Source organism: Prunus avium, chromosome 4 (assembly GCF_965620075.1).
Source record: "Prunus avium chromosome 4, drPruAviu1.hap1.1, whole genome shotgun sequence".
NCBI classification, from domain to species: Eukaryota; Viridiplantae; Streptophyta; class Magnoliopsida; order Rosales; family Rosaceae; genus Prunus; species Prunus avium.
Window position 1 is genome coordinate 17,240,026 of NC_142287.1, and position 9,815 is coordinate 17,249,840.

Here is a 9,815-nt window from a genome sequence, read left to right on the forward strand (position 1 = left end):
GATAATATATTTGGACTAACCTATTAACCGCAAATCTGAAGAGGAAGCAAAAAATTGAGACAATGAAGGGGGCTTAATAAACAAGTTTGAGAAGATGAGCGGTCATGATTATGATAAGATAAGAGGAAGTGGAGAGGAGAGGAGAAGAAGGGTTTAGGGTTTAGTTTCGTGTGTTTTTTTCTTAGAGTCTTTACTCTTTTTCTTTTTCTTTTTTTCCCTTTTTCCTAAGTGCCCTATGACAATCTTTTTAGTGAAATGTTTTGGGTTGTAAGTTGGTGCGGTGTCCTCTTTCACTTTATACCTAGTACTCATGCTTTGAGCTCTATAAGGGTGGCCATCTTTAAAAAAAAATTGTCAGCCACGTGAGAATTTTCTTTTAGCTGGCCAGAACCTTGATAGGGGCATGTCGGCTGCAAATTGTCATACTGTCATGCTCTGAATATGCTTGAAATGTTTACTTTCATATCTTATTTTTAGTCACATGATAAATTAATTGTACCCATAATGCAGCAAGGAGAAAGAGAAGAACCCTAAGGGTAAGGCTAGAAGGGAGTAAAAAATCAATAGAAAAAATCCCTTCCCGGTGGACCGGGACTCCACGTTTGATAGGAGCAATCAGAGTTTGCTTATTTAGCATAAAGAATGAAAATGTCAATAATACCCTGAATTTTTGAAAAAGAACAACCTCAAAAGAACATTGGACGTGTGATGTGCCTTGAAGACAATGGTAGTGATGTTGTAGTGGGAGTGTTAGTAATGGATGAAAGAACTATATAAGATACATTGTGGAGGTTATAAAATGGCAATGATGAATAGTTTAGTTGAGAAATTGTCTGCATGCGAAGCTCCCGATGAAAATTTGCCATGACTAAACATCCGGTGGATTTACTTTTGGTGGCGCATATCGAGTTTTTCATGTGACTCGGTACACCATTTTATGGCGTAGGGGTTCATCGTGCAGAGTAGTTGTTTAGAATGTAGAGGTGATGAACTTCTGAACGTGTAGATGTGTCAAGTAATTTGATCTAGTGAGCAACTCTAGAGAGTTGAACTCCCTTTTCCTTATTTTTGTTTTGTAACATTGGTTTTTTTATCATAAATGGTCCTTGACGTTTACGAAATTATCACGAATGGTCCTTGAGGTTTTTTTGTGACACTAATAGTCCTTAACGTTTGGACTTTTTATCACAAATGGTCCTTGCCGTAAAAAATTCTATTAAGTGTACGATGTGGAAGATAAGTGGAGCCCACATGTCCAATCACATCGTGACATGTGGATTAAATAAATAAATAATTTTTTTTTAATTTTATGAAAATCCATTAAAAAACCATTAGCCTCTCTCCCTCTCTCTCTCTCTCTCTCTCTACTCTCTAAATGGTTTTTTAATGGATTTTCATCAAAAAAAATATTTATTTATTTATTTAATCCACATGTTACGATGTGATTGTACATGTGGGCTCCACTTGTCTTCCACATCATACACTTAACAGAATTTTTGACGGCAGGGACCATTTGTGATAAAAAGTCCAAACATTAAGGACTATTAGTGTCACAAAAAAACCTCAAGGACCATTCGTGATAATTTCGTAAACGTCAAGGACCATTTGTGATAAAAAGCCTTGTAACATTTAACTCTAAAGTTAAAGTTAAGAGTTAAGAGTTGACCTCTAAACCCGATTTGACTGCGGTTGGGTATCGGGTGGCATCGTATAAATCGAGTTTGATTCATCGGAACTAGACGACAACGAAGATGAAGATGATAATGATGGAGAAGATGGTGATGGCGAAGATGGGTTTGGTTATTGTTCATTGGTTGCGATGGAAGGTGGAGAATTTCTTGGTTGATTGGAGGGAAGACAGAGTAGTCTCTAGTGGCGACCACAGACCAATTAGAGAGAGATATCATAGATTGAGCTCTTGATGGGTGGTAGGTGGTGGGTGGGAATGTGGGATGGGTAGAGATTTTTTATTCTATAGTTTTTTTTTATTTAAAAAATTGTCCAAGTATTCAATCTTTATTAATTTATCTAAATGTGCCAAGCATGTAACTTTTTTAGATGGAAAAGTAGATGAAATTCGAAAAATTTGACATAAGGGGTTAAATTTGTTATTTACATATGTTTAGATGCTAACCGGATGAAACATTAGTTCGAAGGGTTAAGTTCCATTAGAGCCCTTCCATCCATTGCCTCCAGCACGGGTAGGACAGGGACCAAGCCCAGGGAAGAGCTTCCAGCGGGCCACGCTTGCCAAGGCAAGCTATGGGATCCACGTAACCGGGCCAGCCCGCAGGCTAAACCAGCTTGACCTCCAGCCTGAAGGCTGCTGACGTCCCATCGTTTTTTCCCTAAAATCCAACTGCTTAAAAAATCTGAAACAAATTATCAAAAAATTCTAATTTTTTTTATCTATAAATACCTACCAATGTTGATCACTTTCAACACCAAATCCTCATACATTTTCTTCTCCTTATATTATTTTTCACTTTCTAAATAAATTTTTCTTCACTTTCAATTTTCATTTTTATTCACCATCTTATGGCATCTTCCGTCGAAGCCGAAGGCACGTGGACAACCATGGAAGATGTTCTGTTGTGTGAGTCTTGGGTCCAAGTTGGTCATTGTCCAGTCACGGGCAATGAGATGAAATTCTGTCATATGTGAAAAAAAATTCATGCGGTATTTTGTGAAAAATTGGGTTCGACTTGTACAGAAATGGCCTCAGATATTTGGTGGAAAATTTTGAATAAAGAGTTGGGGAAATGGAGAGATGCGTTGTCAAAAGCGAGGGACAACCATCGAAGCGGCGAAAATCTTAGCAATGAGGTAAATTTTTTGTAATTTCCGTTTTATTAAATTTAATGTCCTAATTTTTTTTTAATGTTTCTTGCATTTCCAATATGTTTTTTTGTTTCTTGCATTTTCAATATTCTTTTTAACGTTTCTTGCATTTGCAATATTTTTGTAATGTTACTTGCATTTCCATTTTTTTCTTCTTCATAGATTATGCAAGCTCAAATGTGGTTCAGTGCCATTGGACAAGGCAAAAAATCTTTCAACCATCAACAATGTTGGGAGGTGGTGAAAAATTGCAAACGATTCAGAATTATTCCCACGGGTCCGACCGTTGTGTTGAACGAGACGTCACTCCATGATTCAACGACATCCGATTTGCCTTTGGATTCCCTAATGAGTCAAGACTCATCAATCCAAAAGGAGCCAAGGCCTATTGGTCGAAAGGCGGTGAAGGCAAAGAGAGGGACTACTTCCAACAGTGATGTTGCAAACTTTTTGGAGCAAATTGCAAGGAATGGCAACATGAGAATTGAATTAGACATGAAAAAAGATGCGGACGAGAAGACAATGAATGAAGAATATGCAAGAGAAAAGGAGTATGTATGCAAACAAGACATTGAGAAGAATGATTGGGAAACCATGGCCATGGATACAAGCCATATGTCCCCTGAAACAAAATAATTTTGGAAGCTAGAATGAAGGGATGTTACGAGAAGAAGACTTTTCCGTGACGATGGACCTAGCAACACCGATTGGTTAAATGATCAAAACCATTAAGTTAGGGGGTATATTCAATTAGGTTTGTATAAGATTTTGAAAGATTTTTTTTAAGTGATAGATTTCCTATAGGTTTTACCCGGATTTTTAATAAACTTGCATAAACTTTTATTATAGACTTCCATATTTTTGTATGAACTTTTGTTATAGATTCAGAGCAATTTGCATAGACATTATCACTTTTGTTACAGGCCTACTGAACCACACTTGCAGCTTGGGCAGCCGTAGAAGCACCGGATACTTTCAAGAATGGACTCCACTGAAAGCTGTTTTGGTTATATGATTCAAGTGCGTTGAAACTTGCGGAGGTGGCATTACTCCTCCTTGTATTAAATGTGTTTTTATTAGTTGTTTCATGCTTTGGAGTCTGTAGCTACTGTGAGGAATTCCATGCAGTGGCTGACTTGGAACCATTCATAGGCGGTGGAACTATTTCTACAGTAAGAAATGGTTCATGGCAATTGGGGCAAAGAAGATTATGACTAAGATAAATTATGAGATACTCATATTGCATTTTGTATTTTGTCGGCTGCGCAAATCTCAAGGCCTGGGGTTCCGGGCCGAGGGGATGTGCGTTAACACGTGGCTTCCTGCTTTTGGATGCGGTGCGGTTGTGGGCGGGCGTGCCAGCACGGTCTACCGTGCGTCGAGATGGTGATGCGGATGAAAAATGGTTAAGTGGTGCGCCTGTTTGGGTTCGACTCCTAATCAAACGATTGTGGCTGAGAGAGGAACTGATCTCGGCCGTCAGGTTCACGGCCTAAGCTAGAAGGCCGTTTAATGGTGGTGTTGATGGTGGATTTTTGGGCGTTGCTCCGGCACGTTGCTCAGGGAGCGACGGTCGTATGATATATGGGGTGAATGAGAGAGTAACAGAGATGGTGCTCCGGCGCCTTGAAAATCAAGGGTCGTATGATATATTGATGAACGGATTTTCCTTACAATCTAACGCTACTCCTAGGAAAGCAAGTAAAGATATTGAAAGTGCATTACGGGAAAATATAATTTGCTCCGTGGGAGGCTTTTGTTTGGTGTTTGAACCCTTTGAATGTAGCTTGAGCCTTGTATTTATAGGAAGAGTTCTTGGAGGAGTAATCAAGGCTGAAAATCTGCATGGTGGAGCCTGATTAGAGCAAGTGGGTAGTCCAATCGACATTTGGGATCGTGAAGCATGGTGGTGTGACCCCATAAATCCTGGTGAATCTCGGCCGCCGCCCTAATAGTGGGTTCTGCGCTTCTGGCCATGGAGACGCATTTATTGTTCTGATAGTTGGTGACCTAATCTCTTAAGCTGCAAGAATTCTTGTGAGAATGTCTGCGTCTAATCACTCTGATTCCTATCACCAAATCCTGACTTCAATCACTTCCCACCTTCCCTCGTGCATTAAATGCTTATTCGTGGCCAGTGGATTTGCTGCAATAAACAGAGGCGTTGCTTCATTAAATGAAGCGTGGGACCCTGCTGCCACTTGATGATCTGACGTTAGTACCTTTGGCTGTGATTTTGTTCGACTTCGGCCTCGGCCTATAATCAAGGGCGAGATGATCATGCCTTCGCAACTTTTCCTTTGCTTTTTAGGAAGGCCAAACATCTTGGCGAAACGCCGCGTTTTAGTTTCACGAGCAAGTGTCAGGGCCGAGAAAAGGGGCTCCTTCGGTCAATTCATGGCTGTGATTTATTAGGCACAAACATATTTATGACACACAGTCCAAAAGGTACTAGGCCTTGCTTTATGAGAAGAAGCAGGAGCTGAAGAGCGGCTAGCCTGTTTCTTCCTTCCAATCCAAAGAAAAAAAGATGATTAAACACTCACATGGTGAAAGAAAAAAAAACGTATAGCTAATTAAAAAAAATAAAATCATGTTTCTTCCTTCCAATCCAAAGAAAAAAATAGAGACAATCATATTTTCACCTTGCTTGACAGTGAACTCGAGAAAGCTTCATCACCGAAGTACCAGTAAACCCTAACCCCAAGAGAAACCCTAAAAACAAGCTACACTCAAATAACAAGCAAAACCTCCATAAAAACAAGAAAAACATCAACCAATAATCATCAACGAACAGTAACAAACAAGAAAAACCATGGAAGAAGAAGGAAAACCAACAAGAATATTGAGAGAGTGTACCTTTGGAGGGTGGTTCGTCTTCTGCAGAGAGAAAAAAAGAACACGTCGTCTGAAATCTTTGGGGTGGAGGTTGGACTTATGCTGGCCTTTATTATTTATACCTAAACCCTAAAAATTCTTCAAACTCCAACACTTAATTAAATCCTTCCAAATCTATCTCCTTTTGAATACAAGTAAATTTAAATGGACTTTTTCCAAGTTCTAATTGAATACACCCACATTTAAATGGACATTTTAAAATTTCAAACAAGTCTAGATTGAATACACCCAAACTGTTATAGACTTTTTAAAAGTTTATATAAATCCAAATTGAATACACCCGGATTTTTAAAATCTTTTTAAACACTTTATAATCCTAATTGAATACACCCCCCTTAGTTTGGTTGCCTTTTATTTCATTGTATTTTAATGTTTTGTATTAAAGTAGTTCTAATTCTTGTCTTTTATTTAATTAGTAGCAATTCTTAATTAGTTGTATTGCTTTTCTTTGAGTGAATAAAGAAATCATTCAATAAAATACATTTTTATTCAACACATTGCATACATCAAACAAAGCATAATTAAAAATAAACCACAACCAAAGCATAATTAAAAATAAACCACAACCGAAGCAAAATTTAAAATAAACCACAACCAAAACATAATTAAAAATAAACCACAACCAAAGCGTAATTAAAAATAAAACATCAACACAAAGCAAGGTTAAAAAAAGCATCTTCACTTCACTTCATTCACAGTCATTGCCTTTCACCGCCCATAAATGCTCCATCAAGTCAACTTGACGTCGTTCATGAATAAAAGATGATTGAATCTCCGTATATCGATCAATCATACGGTTCATGAAACGACCGTCCCTAACCAACGGTTCATGCTCCACTGGTTGTCTGTTTGGGCCCATGGGCCTTTCATAAATTCTTGTCAATACTGTGTTCATGGGATCTGGTTCGTACACGTCTGGAGCATCATAATCATAGTCATCCTCCACAATCATGTTATGGAGGATGATGCAAGTCATCATAATGCTCCTCAGCACCTCCTCATCAAACATACGCACAACACCCCTAATAATTCCCCACCGAGCTTGGAGGATACCAAAACACCTTTCGACATCTTTCTTGTAACCCTCTTGATAGGCAGAAAATAATTTTTCCTTCTCGGATCGGGGATGCGGAACTGATTTGACAAATGTGGTCCACCTCGGGTAGATGCCGTCTACTAGATAATACCCATTCCAGTAGACGGTATTGTTGATTTCATAGGTGATATTTGGGGCTTCACCTCTCAAGACATCATTGAATACCGGGGATTGACCTAGCACATTCAAGTCGTTTTGAGATCCGGCAACTCCGAAGAAGGCATGCTAAACCCATATATCGAATCCAGCAACGACTTCGAGGATGATACTTTTTTGCCCTTTCATGTTTCCATAATCTCCTTTCCAAGTAGTTGGGCTTTTCTTCCATTGCCAATGCATACAGTCAATGCTTCCAATCATGCCTGGAAAACCTCGAGCTTCGGCTTTCTATAGAAGCCTTTGGAGGTCCCTAGAAGTAGGTTTGCGGAGGGAGTCCTTGGTGTAGAGAGTTTCGATTGCATCACAGAATCTAACCCAGCTCTCTAAAGTAGTGAACTTCCCCATCCTAACAATCTCATCCACCTAATTAGCAGATGAACCATACGCCAGCATTCGTATAACAGTTGTAAGCTTTTGCTCCGGAAGAAGGCCCAAAACCCCAACAGCATCACACTTTTGAACGAAGTATGCATCGTAATTGCAAACATCATGCATGACTTTATTGAACAAATGGAGTTGCATTCTATATTGCCCTCGAAAATCAACATTAGAGTACACAAAATTTGGGATAAAGTAATCTTCCAAAAGATTCTTACCAAGAGAATGCCTATAACCACGATGGCAGCCTTGGCTTGGTTGATTGAGCAAAGCCACTGCCATGGCAACTTGTTCATCTTCTTCTTGCTGCACTCTTTTTCTTCAGCTCGTCTGCTTGACATTAATATCTCGCTCTTGCCTCTCTAAGCATCTCCTCATGTCTAACATTAAGACTGGAGTACGAAATCTAAAATTTGAGAAATGAAAAGATAGAGAAGATCTGGTGTGAGAGGTATGAGTTGAGCCTCTGGTTTTATAGAGAGATTTAGAAGATAGAGATGACACGTGGCGCGATTTTAGAAGGTGGAAATCTTATTTGAAATATGAGATTTGTATTTTATAATAAATATCGACATGTGGCACCCGAGAATTTGATCCTAAAATCTGAATTTGAAATTTGAATCTTATACCAAAAAATTCATTCGAATTATGATATATGAATTTTATAATAAATATTGACACATGGGAACCAAAAATCTTATCTGAAAATCTCCTCCAAATTATTTGTTTAGGTATAAAAAAAAAAGAAAAAAAAAGAAAAGTGAATAGTATTTTCTCTTTGTCATGGCAAATGGGTGGAAGTGCTCTTAGGGTGATAGTTGTGGGGGGTAAAAATGGCTGAAATATCTTTTTAGAAATTATATCTATTTAGTTGTAATTTGATATTAGAATTTATTAGAGATGACCAAAATCCTTTTAGAAATGACGAAACCAATTATTGATCGAAAGCCTTTGGTATGGCCAAAATCGTAAAGGCCAAATGTCGATTACCAACGATTTCGATGTCGGTCAGTTACCACCACAACCTATCAACCAGCAACAACTACCATTGAACTAGCACAACCACCACTCAACTACCACAATCGAACCACCAACAACCCAGTTTGAAACCCCCAACCACAAAATCAAAACTCAAACCCCCAAATTGAAGCAACCACAACATCAAACCACCACAACAAGAGAGAGAGAGAGAGAGAGAGAGAGAGAGCGAGCAGGCCTGACCCTAGCTTGTGCAGGCTGGGCGATTGTACAGGGCCCCCAAAAATTTAGGGCCTCCAAATTTTTTTAGGCCCATTTGCAAAAGAAACCAAAACAGTCCCTTTACTTATCCAAACTTCACTTTTTGAAAAGAGATTTTCTATTTAAACCCCACACTTCTCTTAGTTCACCCCAACTTTTAATTTAAATTTTCACAATTTCTAAGAAAACCCCACTATCTTCCCAAACTACCCTTAAATATACCCCAAGCTGAAAAAATAAGAAATAAAAGAGATTTTCTGTTTAAACCCCATAATTTTCTTTGTTCACCCCAATATTTAAATCATTAAACAATATTTGTAGTATACATGAGATTTTGTTTAGGGTGAAAGTTTGAAGCAAAAGTATGTGCTAGGCATCAGTTTAAGGACGGTTTGAAGGAATAAGTTTGAAGCAAAAATACATAAGATTTTCTTCTTGTGCTAGGCATCAGTTTGAAGCAAAGGTATTTGTAGTATACATGAGATTTTGTCATGATTGATCTTTCTCTTCAAGCCTTGGAAAGAATCTTCTACAGTTGTGGAGCCTAATAGTCTAGCAGCACACGGTGCTTTAATACATTGGATCTCAAGGATATAAAGAGTGGTGAGGAGTTTGTATTTTTCTAAAACTTAATATGAAGAGTGGTGGGGTGTGTGGGGTGTGTTAATGCTAGGGTTAAGTATTATGTTGGATGACCTTTTTTGTCTTTTTACACAATTATAAAACTTACAGTTTAATGATTTAAGTATTGGGGTGAACAAAGAGAAGTGCGGGGTTTAAATAGAAAATTTCTTTTGAAAATAAGGCATTTTGACAAAAGAAAATAAGAAACTGGGCCTCTTTTGTTTTCAATTCCCTAATCCAATCTTATAAAATAGATGAAATTACAAATATAATATTAAATCCAAAAAAATGGGGTTGTAGCATGATGTTGATAAACCATCACCCATTAATTAATTCATCGATTATTGATACCATGTTGATGTACTTTGCATTATTATTTTTTCAACGAAGACATAAACATTATTATTATTACCAATTTTATTGCTAAAATATTATTTAGTTTTTTTTATTATAGATTAACTGTCATATTGTCAATTTTGTTGCTAAACATATTAATTTGTTTTGCAACAGCAGGAGAAGAAGTGCGAGAAACCATAGCTGGAGAAGGGATATTCTTATTAGCAACAACAGATTTAGGGGG